Below are 15,294 nucleotides of genomic sequence, written 5' to 3'. Positions count from 1 at the left end.
AAAGAAAGTGGTTGACTACCACGTGCTCAAGGGCAACTAGGAATGGGCAATCAATGTTAATGTTGGGTCATCCTGAACTGAAATTTGCATGTCTTTTCCAATCTGTATGTTCTCCTTACCAAACAATAATTAAACTCTGACACAAAGACAGAAATATACAGCAGATCAGTCAGTGCTTAATACCCTTTGTCAGTACTGAAAATTGAAAACAAGCATTTCAATAAGATTGAGAGGGAAAACAAAAGGCGAGAAGAAACAGCAGATCACAGAGTCACAGAATGAAAGTTCATGGGCTCAATGAGCTGAAAATATATTTAATTAGACTTGTGGCCCTAAGGGTGCAAGTCCATTTCAGCACGGGAATAATAGATTGTTCACGACATTCCTACAAAACAGTATTTTATCTGACTCACTAATGCTAGAGGAAATCTGCACATAAGATCATAAACTTGCATTTATGTATCACCTTGTCATACATAACCATGGCACATGTGCCAAAGGTGGCATGCAAGATGATTTTGAGTGGCATTCACACTGTTAGTCCGATTAACGGCATGGAAGGTTCTAAAGAAAAAAAAATTGTCATTTACTTAATCCAAGAAGGTATGTTACATTGATAAAAGAGGTATAGAATTTAAATAGCAAATGCTTGTGTTTTATTCATTACTGGGATATTTTTAAGCTTCGATTTGCAGCTTGCATCAGTATCACATAATGCAGAACAGTGCACTGAGTTTGATGTTGTCTGTCGTGATTTTTTCACTGTAAGGAAAGGATCATGGCAAGGATCACATCAAACTAAGATGCGTATTTTAATTTTAAATGAAGCCTCTTAAGCATTTTAAAAGCCTTATTTACTTATACATACAACAATAGTTTAATTATATATACAGACCTTTTAAACGTTAAAATGTATCACTGGCACACAGAACCTGAAATTAGAGTGAATAAATTAAGATCTAGCATGGCACTTCAGAAAGGTTGCCAATCCCTGAGCTACACTGTCAAACTGCATCAAGAAAAGTTATTAAGTTAACACTGACAAGTTAATAACTGCAGTTTATGAACAACTAGACTGGGAAAGTACATCATTTGCAAAGGGGTTTGAACAATTTAATTGGGCAGGCTAGGAATGGCTGATGGATTTTAAAGTGGGATGTGTAATAAACACATGTTTACAATGAATGTATGTCCACTACCAAAGAAAGGAAAACAATGGCCGGGACCTTCCGCAAAATGCCTATTGACTTTGGTCAGGAATTTCTGGTCCCGCCATGGGCAGGACCTGAAGTTCCTGGCCAATAGATTTGGGTACAATTATTTACAAAAGGTCAATGTGAAATTCTCAACATAGCTATCAAATTCAGAAAAATACCTCGAATATTTCAGATTTTAGAAGAATAAATTCATTCTAATCAGTGAAGCTGCATTTGGAAGATTTTGTGTAATTTATGGCATCCATCCATAAAGGAAATCGTTCCATTGGAAAATTTTCAGATACAAATGACAATGATAATTCTAGAATGTAAATTAAAAATTTGTGGTGATCAACTTGTTTCATGAGCCAACATGATTCAAGTGTTTAAATGCGAATAGACATTATGATCAACATTAACTTTGCTATGTAGATTGTACAATCTTCATTTGGGCTTTATCATTCTGTGACGCATAGCCATTCACCCAGCTGCATTTTTTGTTATCACCAGATGGTGTTTTGTTAACTGAGGAAGCAATTAGATTCTCATACCTGTATCTATAGCTGCACTATTCAGGCAACTCAATCCCCTGAACATAACATCTCCAAATAAAAGCAAAATGCTGCATATACTGGAAACCTGAAATGGAAACAGAGGGGAGAATTTTCCCTATGACGGGCAGGCTGGGCGGGAATGGGCAGGGGTGGGCGCGGAGCCGATAACCGCCCGCGATTGGCTGTGCACCGTCATTTTACGCGGGCGGGCCAATTAAGGCCCGTCCAGCGTAACCTGTGCGGGCGGGGGAAGGAGCACAGCAATCTCGCTGAGGCACGGAGCTGCCTTGGGGAGATTAAGTAGATAATAAAACTTTTTAATAAATAAAGTAAAAAATTATTCAAACATGTCCCCTCATGTGACACTGTCACATGAGCTGGAACATGTTTGTGAAGGTTGCAAAATTTATTTAATTATTTTATAAAACCTTCAGGAAACCTCATCCTGCCTGTGGATGAGGTTTCCTGAAGAACGCGAAGGCCGCTTGGGCTCTTGGCCAGCCCGCCAACCTTAAGGTTGGATGGGCAGCGTTTTTAATAAGGTTAAGAGTGGCGCGCCCGCCAAATGAAATATCAAAATGACACGCGATGACGTCGGGACGCACACCTGATGTCATCCCGTATCGGCATGTCGGGCCCGCCCCCGCACACCGACGGCAATATTCTGCCCAGAAAGTACTGGAGAAATTCAGCAGGTCTAGCAGCATCTGTGGAGACAGAAACAGAGATAATGGGCATAATCATCCCAGATTTGCAGGTAGCGAGCGGGTGAAATGGTGTTTTACTAGTCGGCCGCAATGGCGGCTTTTCAGGTCATATCATCCTAAACCTGCCGAATTAGTTATGCATTCCAGGAAACACGCCATTTACATAGTGGGTGGGCTCTCAATTTCTAGGCATGCCACCGCCTTGCTGCTTCACCAAGCCAGGCGCCATATTTAAAGTACAGTCACATGCACACATCCCAGTGCTTCCAGCCCACAACTACTGCAGGGAAGATGTCCAGGAAAGGCAAGAAGACTTCAGCCCCCAGGTTTAGTGACGTGCCACTGGAACACCTTTTTGACACCATGGAGGCCTGCTGCAATGTCCTCTGACCCCGGTCTGGCCGTAGGATGGGCAGCGGCATGACCAACCAGGCTTGGGAAGTGATGGCAGTGGTGATCAGTGCCAATGCTGCACAGAAGAGGCTGGACATACAATGTAGATAGAGGATGAATGATCTCATCTGTGCAGCCAGGGTGTGGCGACCATCTCATCACTCTAAACTCACATAGTCAAGCCCATCACACATTCACTGGCATCTCACTCACTGCCAGCTCAAGGGGCATCACCACCCATTCTCACACACATACCCTCACATGTCCATCTGGCCTCACCTCCTCTGGAGACTGCCTCCTCAGTCCTCATCATCTTGAGGCCACTTGCACAGATCAACATGTGCCCCCACACACACCCTGGGTTACATTTCTTCCCCAGTACAGCCCTCATCCTGCAGCCTCTTCCCTTGCCTAAGACCAATTCTCCCCCTTCGCCAAGCAAGACCTTGCCCTGCTGCCACTGAAAAGCTAACCACATATGGCTGATCTGGTAGGTAGAGACCTGCTGTGAGCCTCCCTAAAAGTGATGTGGTGCTGCCTGTGAAGCCTGGTGCTGATAACTGCGAGTGCTGATCAAAGCAAAGAACCTTGAAGTCCCAGGTGAAGTGCAGCCCGCCAGGTGCACGTCGCTTATGTGCTTCGTGAAACATAGAACCATAGAACCATAGAACACTACAGCACAGAAAACAGGCCATTCGGCCCTTCTAGTCTGTGCCGAAATATTATTCCACTAGTCCCATTGTCCTGCACCTCGTCCATAACCCTCCAGACCTCTCCAATCTATGTATCTATCTAATTTATTCTTAAAACTTAAGAGTGAGCCCGCATTTACCACGTCAGATGGTAGCTCGTTCCACACTCTCACCACTCTCTGAGTGAAGCAGTTCCCCCTAATGTTCCCCCTAAACCTTTCCCCTTTCACCCTAAAGCCATGTCCTCTCGTGTTTATTTCTCCTAATCTAAGTGGAAAGAGCCTACTCGCATTTACTCTGTCTATACCCCTCACAATTTTGTAAACATGTTGGCATGTTTTCCCGCCAACGTAGGCGGATGATCCAGCAGGGGGGTGGCGGAACGATTCCGGCAGGCAGGCCTAATAATGATCTGCTAATGTATTACAGTGAGGTTCCCGACGTCCAATGGCAGAGAACGAGGCCCGATATTGGCGGGCTGATTGGACGATGGCGAACTGGTTTCATGCCATCGTGAAAATGATCGTGCCATATTATCCGCTCATGCCACTGAACACGCACGCGCCGGGGGGCATGGAAAATCCTGGCCAATGTTTCCAGTCAAATAGGGCTCTTCTTCATAGTTGATGGCAGGTAGAGATGTAATGGGGTTTGTGCTGTTGGAAGGGGGAAGAGGAGGTAGAACAAAAAGGAAGGTTAGAGGGTGAGAGAGATTGAATAACAAAGATTTGTCATGTAACAAAAGGCAAAGGAAGTGATAATGGTTATGGTAAAGCAACAGAGCATCAACCCAGATGAGTGGAGGAACGGCGATATATTTCCAAGTCAGGATGATGAGTGACTTGGAGGGGAACTTCTAGGTGGCGATGTTCCCATCTATCTGCTGCTTTTGCACTTCTGGATGGTCGTCGTTGTGGGTTTGGAAGGTGCTGTCGAAGGAGCCTTGGTGAATTCCTGCAGTCCATCTTGCAGATGGTACATACTGCTGCTACTGCGCATCAGCGGTGAAGTGAGTGAATGTTTATTGATGTGGTGCCAATCAAGCGGATTGCTTTGTCCTGGACAGTATCGAGCTTTTTGAGTGTTGTGGGAGCTGCACTCATCCAGGCAAGTGGGCAGTATTCCATCACACTCCTGATTTGTGACTTGTAGATGGTAGACAGGCTCTGGGGAGTCAGGAGGTGGGTTACCAGTCGCAGGATTCCTAGTCTCTGACCTGCTCTTGTAGCCACGGTATTTATATGGCTAGTCCAGCTCAGTTTCTGGTCAATGGTAACCCCCAGGATGTTGATGGTGGGGGATTCAGTGATGGTAATGCCATGGAACATCAAGGGATGATGGTTAGATTCCCTCTCGTTGGAGATGGTCATTGCCTGACACTTGTGTGGCACGAATGTTACTTACCACTTGTCAGCCGAAGTCTGGACATTGTCCAGGTCTTGCTGCATTTGGACATAGACTGCTTAAGTGCCTGAGGAGTCGTGAATGATTCTGAACATTGTGCAATCATCAGGGAACATTCCCACTTCTGACCTTATGATGGAAGGAAGGTCATTGATGAAGCAGCTGAAGATGGTTGGGCCGAGGACACCATCCTGAGGAACTCCTGCAGTGATGTCCTGGAGCTGAGTTGACTGAGCTCCAACAACCACAACCATCTTCCTTTGTACTAGGTATGACTCCAACCGGTGGGGAGTTTTCCCCCGATTCTCGTCGACTCCAGTTTTGCTAGGGCTCCTTGATGCCACACTCTGTCAAATGCGGCCTTGATATCAAGGGCAGTCACTCTCATCAGAATAATGGACAGCTTTGCCTGAAAACAAAAACATGAAAACAAGACACACACCGGAACTTGAGGGAAAAAATCAAAATGGAGGGCAGAGTTCATAGTCTGTAGTTGTTGAATTCAATGATGAGTCCAGAAGTCTGTAAAGTGCCTAATCAGAACATGAAGTGCTGTTCCTCGAAGTTGCATTGGGCTTCACTGGAAAACTGCAGCAGGCTGAGGACAGAAATGTGAGTGTGAAAGCAAGGTGGTGAATTAAAATGGTGAGCAACCAGAAGACCATAAGACATAAGACGTAGGAGCAGAAGTAGGCCATTCGGCCCATTGAGCCTGCTCTATCATTCAATGAGATCATGGCTGACCTGATAATCCTCAACTCCAATTTCCTGCCTTTTCCCCAGAACATTTGATTCCTTTCCTGATTAAAAATCTGTCTATCTCAGCCTTGAATATACTTAACGACACAGCTTCTGCAGTCCGCTGCAGTAAAGAATTCCACAGATTAACTACCCTCTGAGAGAAGAAATTCCTCCTCATCCATGTTTTAAGTGGGCGCCCCCTTACTTTGAGATTATGCCCTCTGGTCCTTGAATCTCCCACAAGGGGAAACAACCTCTCAGTGTCTGCCCTGTCAATTCCCCTAAGAATCCTGTATATTTCAATAAGGTCGCCTCTCATTCTCCTAAACTCCAATGAGTATAGGCCCAACCTACTCAACCTCTCATCATAAGAAAATCCCTCCATCCCCAAAATCAACCTAGTGAACATACTCTGGACAGCCTCCAATGCCAGTATATCTTTCCTTAGATAAGGGGATCAAAACTGTTCACAGTATTCTAGGTGTGGTCTAACTAGTGCCTTATATGGTTTTAGCAAGACTTCCCTATTTTTTTACTCCATTCCTTTTGAAATAAAGGCCAACATTCCATTTGCCTTACCTATTACTTGCTGAACTTGTATTCCAGCTATCTGGGATTCATGCATGAGGGCCCCAAATCCCTTTGTGCTGCAGCTTTCTACAGTCTTTCTCCATTTAAATAATATTCGGCTCCTCTATTCTTCCTGCCAAAATGCATAACCTCACACTTTCCCACATTATATTCCATTTACCACATTTTTGTCCACTCACTTAACCTGTCTATATCCCTGTGTAGACTTTTTGTGTTATCCTCACCACTTGCCTTTCCACCTATTTTTGTGTTATCCGCAAACTTGCGATAGTACATTCATTTCCCTCATCCAAGTCATTAATATATATATTGTAAATAATTGTGGCCGCAGCACTGATCCTTGTGGCACTCCACTAGTTACAGGTTGCCATCCTGAAAATGCCCCCCTATACCCCAACTGTTTGTCACCTATTAGTTAGCCAGTCCTCTATCCATGCTAATATATACCCCCAACGCCATGGGCTCTTAGCTTATCAAGTAGCCTTATGTGTGGTACCTTACTGAATGCCTTTTGGAAATCCAAATATATTACATCTACTGGTTCCCCTTTATCTATCCTGCTTGTTACCTCCTCAAAGAATTCTAAGACATTTTTCAGGCTTGAGATCGGAGTCATGCTTGTGGACTGAATGGAGGTGTTCCGCAAAGCGGTCACCCAGTCTGCTTTTGATCTCCCTAGTGTAGAGGAGGCCATATTGTGAGAAGTGCGTACAGTAAATTAAATTGATAGAATTACAAGTAAATCCACACATTTACTTTACTTCACCTGGAAGGGGTATTTGGGGTCTTGGACAGTGAGGAGAGAGGAGGTAAATGGGCAAGCGTTATACCTCCTGTGATTGTATGGGAAGGTGCCATTGGAAGGAGGCGAGGTGTTGGGAGTGATAGAGGACGGACCATGTTACAGAGGAAATGGCCCCTTCAGAATGCTCACATGAGAAGGGGGGCTGGGGAAGGGGAAGATGTATTTGTGGTGCCATTACACTAGAGGTGGTAGAAATCGCAGATGATGATCCTTTGAATGTGGAAGCTAGTGGGGTGGAAAGTGAGGACAAGGGGATCTCTATACAGTTCTGAGAGGGGAGGGGTGAGAGCAGAAGTGACGGAAATGGGTCGGACACAGTTGAGGGCCCAGTCAGTCACGTTGGGTGGTGGGTGGGTGCGGGGGGGGGAGCACGGGGGGTGGTGGATCCTCAGTTGAGGTAAAAGGCAGGCACCTCTGAAGCACCCAATGGTAGCATCATCAGAACAGGTGTGACAGGGATGCAGAAACTGGGAGAATGAAATGGAGTCCTTACAGGAAGCAGGGTGTGAGGAAGTGTAGGAGAGGTACCTAGTGGGAGTCGGGGGGGGCTTATAGTGAATATTAGTTGACAGCCTATCCCCAGAAAAGATGTCTTCAAACTGCCTTCTCAAATGGCTTTTCTACTGAGAACCACAATTTAACCAGTTCTATCAGGCTGGCTTTCCTAAGATCCATTCTGCAAGCAGAGAAGTCGAGGAGGGGAAGGGATGTGTCAGAGATGGATAATGTTAAAGCGAGAGAAGGGTGAAAATTGGAACAAAAATTGATCAATTGTTCCAGTTACAAACTCTGCCCTCCATTTTGAATCTTTTTTTTCACCAAGTGCCAGCCTGTATTTATTTTCATGTTTTTGCTTTCAGAGCCGTCCATTCTTCTGCCAATAACACTCATTCTGGGTCAATGCATTATTTCTTTACTACAACCAGTACCAATCCCTTTGCTTTTGTTATATGACATTTTTGTTATTCAATCTTTTCCGTTCCCAAACCTATCCCTAACCTTCCCCTTTGTTCTGCCTCCCCCACTTTCAATAGTATAGAATCCATCACATTTCTACCTGCCTTCAGTTCCAAAGAAGAGTTATATTCGACTTGAAACATTAACTCTGCTTCTTTCTCCACAGATGCTATCATGCCTGCTGAGTTTTTCTATCACCCTTCTGTTTATATATCAACATCTCTAACCTTCTTACATAACAGTTAATTTTAAATAGTGACATTCTTTATGTTTCTCTTTTTATGTTTAAGTAATGATTCCTTTTTTTGTGTGTTTCTGTTTCCATGCAAAGGTCTGCAGGCTGTTCACCGCCCCTCACCTGCTCACAGGACCTTTTTACTGCCTTCTGCTATCTTCAAACTGCCTCCTCGAATGGTCTTCTAACCGTGAACTGCAATTTAAGCTTTTCTATTCAGCTAATTTTGCTGACATCCATTCTGCAAGAAGTTCCTGATATCTCTTCTCACGTTCTCAGCTGATCTTTTTTCTGATGAGGTGGGATTTCATAAACTGCAGATCTCCACATCTTGTACTTGCAGCATCTCAGGCACAAATGTGATTTTTGCTAACAGAATCACAGAATCACACAGTGCAGAAGAGGCCTTTCGGCCCATCGAGTCCGCACCGACACGTGAGATACATCTGACCTACCTACCTATTCCCATTTACCAGCACTTAGCCTTGAATGTTATGACATGCCAAGTCCTCATCCAGGTACTTTTTAAAGGATGTGAGGCAACCTGCCTCCACCACACTCCCAGGCAGCACATTCCAGACCATCACCACCCTCTGGGTAAAAAGGTTTTTCCTCACATCCCCCCTAAAACTCCTGCCCCTCACCTTGAACTTATGCCTCCTTGTGACTGACCCTTCGACTAAGGAGAACAGCTGCTCCCTATCCACCCTGTCCATGCCCCTCATAATCTTGTGCACCTTGATCAGGTCCTCTCTGCTCCAACGAAAACAACCCAAGTCTATCCAAACTCTCTTCATAACTTAAATGTTTCATCCCAGGCAACATCCTGGTGAATCTCCTCTGCACCCCCTCCAGTGCAATCACATCCTCCCTATAATGTGGCAACCAGAACTGCACACAGTACTCCAGCTGTGGCCTCACCAAGGTCCTATACAACTCCAACATGACCTCCTTACTTTTGTAATCTATGCCTCGATTGATAAAGGCAAGTGTCCCATATGCCTTTTTCACCACCCCACTAACATGCCCTTCCGCCTTTAGAGATCTATGGACACACACGACAAGGTCCCTTTGTTCCTCAAAACTTCCTAGTGTCATGCTGTTTATTGAATACTTCCTTGTCAAATTACTCCTTTCAAAGTGTATCACCTCATACTTTTCAGGGTTAAATTCCATCTGCCACTTGCCCATTTGACCACTCCGTCTATATCTTCCTGTAGCCTCAACCTCACTGTTAACCACCCGACCAATCTTTGTGTCATCCGCAAACTTACTAATCCTACCCCCCATTATTCATCTATGTCATTTATATAAATGACGAATAATAGGGGGCCCAGCGCAGATCCCTGTGGTATGCCACTGGACACTGGCTTCCAGTCACTAAAGCATCCTTCTGTCATCACCCTTTGTCTTCTACAACTAAGCCAATTTTGAATCCACCTTATCAAATTACCCTGTATCCCATGTGCATTTGCCTTCTTTATATGTTTCCCATGTGGGACCTTGTCAAAGGCTTTGCTGAAATCCATATAAGCTACATCAACTGCACCACCCTCATCTACACACCTGGTCACCTCCTCAAAAAATTCAATCAAACTTGTTAGGCATGACCTCCCTCTGACAAAGCCAAGCTGACTATCCCTGATCAAACCTTGCCTCTCCAAGTGGAGATAGATTCTCTCCTTCAGAATTTTCTCCAATAGTTTCCCTACCACTAACATTATCTCTCTGTCGACAGCTCCATTGGGCAACCATTCATTTAGCTGCTGCATGACCTGTACTGTCTAAGGGATGGCTTCTAATGGGATAAGAGAAAATCAACATGCAACAGGTATAGGCCGAAGTAATCAAGTATTGTATGGAACGCTGAACCTTGAAGGTGTCAGCTAGAAAGAGCAACCCAGGATCAGTCCAGGATTAATATTGTAGTTTGGAAAATTGGATAGCTATTCTGGAATTTCATTCAATTAATTTAGAGAAGGCAAACTCTCTTGGGATAATAATTGAGTAGAATACCTAACAGGACGGATTGTACATCTCCTGTAGAAGAAATGGGCTTCATGAGCAAAGTTTTCTTTTTACATCACATTTCCTTTGATTAATGAAAAATAATATATGCCCTAGTTTAGTTACTAATTCAGTTGGCAAAGGGTCATATGCATCCACGAGTTAGGTTTAGGTTTTAGGATTGTGTTATGCATTATCTCACAAAACAAAACGTAGGCATTGGTTAAGGGAATTCATAGCCTTGCAATTCCTTCATGCAATGTTCATATAGATACATGTTTGACTTTGCTATCTATCAATCATTTTAAATAAATGGGTTAAAATACTAGATAAAGAAGTGATACAAAATCTGTTAATACATTAATGCCAGGCAATCATTCCTAAACTCAAATTTAAGTTGGATTTCACACCTCACTGAAGAGAGTTCTGGATTTTTAAAATATATACCTGAGTAGATTAAGGCTGCGGCACAGCAAAATTCAAGTTGCCTTTCACATACTCAAATTGTTAGCTGATTATATTCAGAGAAATGTATGACCAGAACTGTTCCATGTGATTAGTAGTAAAGATAGTGTATCACTGTAATGACTAACTATGTAAGTGGCAGAGTGCTGGTTGTGTTGCAGTTCCCTAAAATGACAACTTTCCAGTTTAAGCCAGTAATGAATTCAAGCAGAGGTGAAATGTTTCGACTGTGATTGAAACGAGGAAATTGGTGAGTTTAGTCAATGTGTTTCCCATTCATGACACCAAATGGTTGTTTACAACAAAAATTAACACAGTTCATTTACTGCACTGTTGATAAGCAGATGTTGGAAATATATGGTGATATTCAGTTGTATTAATATTTAGCTGACACAGGAAACATCACCAAAATATATTTAATTAGCCTCATTTTCAGGTTCAAAATGCATGTGAGCTTGAGCTAAAGTAAACACACTAAGTATGAAAACCGTCTGTTTTGACAGGCTCTGTTAAATGTTAGTTAAAATTTTGTGTACCATCTGTTAAAGTGCAAAGACTTAATGAGAGCCAAGAATAGGATGGTTCTGATTGATGTGTGTGCACAGAACCTCCAGAAAGATTTATTTTTTTGTAAAGTTTATCAACACCAAACGAGTTGTATATCATGTTTAGAATATGTTATGCAAACAGTGTCATTAAATTCCTGTCAGTATTCTTCAATGTAAGTAACTGAAATATGGCAAACCATTCAAAATATTTTCTAAGAATGATTTTAGTAAACTGCTCAGTAAGGCAGTGGTTAAATTGGAAAATAATTGTGCAGAGTACTGATTCAAATGTTTCTCTTATTTTCTGATAAGTTTCAGGCAACATTCTTTAAGCTCTGAATAAATGTAAACCAATTGGTAAGTGGATAAAAAATTTATTTGCCCCCATTGTTAACAACGATAGAAAAATAATGATTGAGTTTGTGGATGTTTAGGTATTTATTCTGAGGCTAAAACATTATAAATTCTCACAAGCAGCATTGCTGATTGTCTTAAAAATAAAAATCACCACCCACCAATAATGAGTTACAATTCAAATCTACTGCTTCTTAAAGTGGAGAAAAATACATAAGCATGCTAATACCTAACAAGTGGCAATAGATGCTAATAGCAGAAAATTTCAAAACACTAAAGCATAAATTAATCTCAAGATAATTGAAATAATAAATAGAGGTCATTGCTTGTTCATGTGGCAGCACTTAATGAACTCTCCTACAGTACCGACTAACATTATTGTTCTCACTATGTAGGTAAGAGTGGGTTTCACCTCTGGGATGATGTATGGAACAGCAGACTTGCCATCAGCACTGTGTGCTTTTTCTTTAAAGGATGCATGCCTTGAAAAATGTATATTCATGTCACATGAGCCAATTTGTGAAACAGGGGTAGGGCTAGGCGACCCTGGACCAAATGCAGAAGCTGCTGGGTGTGGAGGTGGGCTGGGCATAAGGCATGCCCCTGTGCTTCAGCGCTGTGTTTAAATTAAAAAAAAACAAAGAATATCCCTCCAGACCTCACCCCTCAACCCCTACCCCCCCTCATACTCCCTATGCCAAATCCATGCCAACCCGTAAGCCCCACCCACTCCCCCATAGCCCCCCCACAACCCCTGTGCCAACCCTAGCCTCTCTACCCACCAACTATGGCCCCTCATACCCCTATGCCAACATAGTGCCAACTCATGTCAACCCATGCCCTTCACACACCAACCTTTGTCCTTACCCACTCTATGCCATTTACTTAGTAGCCTTGGACACTTCTTGAACAGCTTTGACACTTACTGGACAGCTTTGACAGTTTCTTTGCAATTCCTTGACTGCTTGAAAGTTCTTTGACAGCTGGACATTTCTATTGAGTTTGTGCATAAAATTTGCATAATCATGTTTAATTCTAACAATACCAATGTGTGCCTAACCTCTCCCAAAGGGTGCCTTACTTCTCCTAAAGGGTGCCTTACCTCTCCCAAAGGTGTCCCAGGTCCCTATCCAAAGGGTATCCACAGGGATACCCTGACTTTCCAAAGAATCTATCAAGTTTGGATCTCCTCTTACCTGGTCTGCCCTGCACATTCCGGGATTCATCCAACTGGGGTTCAAAAATGGGAAGTCAGTGGAGGCAGCTGGTGATGTAAATGCCCAGAGAATTCAATTTAAAAATTTGAACTCAACATTGAGTGCAGAAGATTGTGAAGTGCCCAGTCAAAAGATAAGATGCTTTTCCTTGTGAACATCATTAGAACACTGCAGCAGGCCAAGCATAGAGAGGTCAGAGTGAGAGCAAGGTGGAGGATTAAAATAACCGGCAGCCAGAAGTTCAGGCTCAAATTGACAGGAATGTCATGGGAATATTATTGTAATTTCACGGTTACAGCAAAATCAGGTAATCAGTCGCCCCTGGTATGCAATGCAAAGCAAAATAAACTTTCCTGCCTCTGAAATGCAAGACTTGCCTCCATTTTTATGGGAAGGACTCTACCAATCATGAGGATGAACTTGTGCATGTCTACAACATGAGGATATTTCCAATATCCATGCCAGACATTCTTGGAATCCCAGGTAAAAGCAAAATACTGCAGATGCTGGAAATTTGAAACAAAACCAGAAAAGTCATATGGATTCGAAGTGTTAACTCTGTCTTTCCACAGATGCTGTCAGACCTGCTGAGTGTTTCCAGCATTTTCTGCTCTTGGAATCCCAATTGTATAACGTTATGAAATTGCAATGAGCTGTCATGCCTAGTGAAGGCATGTCATATTTGTTACTTTTAAGATTCAAACTTTATTCAATGTGAACTCTGTTTATTTTGAGAAGGTTCATTTCAACATGCTGCTGCAAATATGGCCACCGAAGGCCAGCTGACCTGGCTTGTGCATTCAAAAACTGACTTACTGCCTATCAGAGACAGAAGGGAACATCCCAGGTGAAAAGGTGTTATCCACATATATCCTGAGACCAGCAGAAGACATTCCAGGATTGAATGGATCTTTTTTGAAACAAGGAAGGTTTTTGAAACACAGAGGTCCTAACCCCTCTCAGGATGAATCTCTTAAATCAATAAGCCAGGATGTGGCTCATCAACCTAAGACCACCACCATATTTGGAAAAGGAACTTTTAGGAGTTGCATGGTAGGGCAGCCATGTTTGTCTCCTTTTAATCTTTAAGTACTGTCTGCAGAGAGACAGGGCAGAAAGGGCAATAACATCTATGCCTTAAGAACTGAAGGCTGCATTAGCTCTCTAAGCCTGTTTCTGTTCGAGTCCACAAATACTACAAACCGACTTCCTGCTACTGAGACTACAAGCAACTAGCTTAATGACCTGCAGAAAATCCATCTCTTCAAGGAAATCCTGAAAACAACTTTGGTTGTCAAATTCACTACACATCAGGAAAGAAGGTGTCCTTTCATTAGGTCTGTTCTAGAACAAGGCAATCAAGTGAATTATGAACTGCTCCTCTTGTTTATAATTTGTAAAGGGGCACTATTCTCTTCAACTGTACTTTTCTTGATTGTGTTTTGTGTGTGTTTGTATGAGTGGTTGGCGTAGCATTAGATTTGAGAGTGAGTGCTTAGATAAACAATCATCTTTTTTAAACCCTTGAAAAGCTTATTGCTAGTCATTCAAATCATCCACAGACTCAGGTGTTAAAAACAACACACACATCTTCATCTCAAAAGCTTACTGGTGACGGACAGTTGGGAAGAGAACAGAGATTTCAGCAGTTATCTCTCAACCTGTCCATAACAGAGACAAGAGTGTTAGTCTGCAAATTGATATGGTATCACTCTTTCTTCTGAGCAAGCTGGTTATGAATTCAAATCCCACTCCAGGGATTGGATTTTGTACTGAGGGCAGGCTCCCCACTCCCCAGCGTAGATGTCAAGGGTGAGCCCACTTCTGCTTATCTAGCTGGCCCCACTTTAATTTTTCAGGTGACGGCCCTTCAGCTCCAGGAGGAAGTGCCAACACATAAAGCTGCCAGCAATCGGAGGCCAGAAGCTCTGCAAAACCTCTAGCACCAACAGGAGCAGTGGCCACTGCTGATACTGCAGGTAGGCCAAGGAGATTACATTCAGTGATGGGACCGGACCATATGTCTGGGATCTCACTGAGGCCAAGCTGACAGGGCCCTGCAAGGTGGTAAGGAGATGGAAGGAGGGATGTTGAGCAGCAGAGCGGGTGGACATGAGGTGTCAAAACTGTGGCGTGGAGCTCCAATTGGCATCGGGAGCCCAGTAAGAGGCATCACGCTCCCAACCATTTAACTGGCCAGCAACCAGCAGGGTTAAACCGGACAGGCTGCATACTGTGCACCAGTCTCTCCCACTGCCCATTAAATCAGAGCAGTGGGATAAGGCCCTTAATTGGACATTAATTGCCCATTTAACGGCCTCAATTGGGCTGCGGACGACCCATCCGTCTCCCCCAGCACTCGTAAAATCACAGCGGGGGCAGGCAGGTGGCATGCATGCCGCCGGTGGCATGGTGCCCTAATTTACGG

The sequence above is a fragment of the Cetorhinus maximus genome, chromosome 8 (assembly GCF_964194155.1).
Source record: "Cetorhinus maximus chromosome 8, sCetMax3.hap1.1, whole genome shotgun sequence".
NCBI lineage: Eukaryota > Metazoa > Chordata > Chondrichthyes > Lamniformes > Cetorhinidae > Cetorhinus > Cetorhinus maximus.
This window is presented reverse-complemented; position numbering follows the sequence as displayed.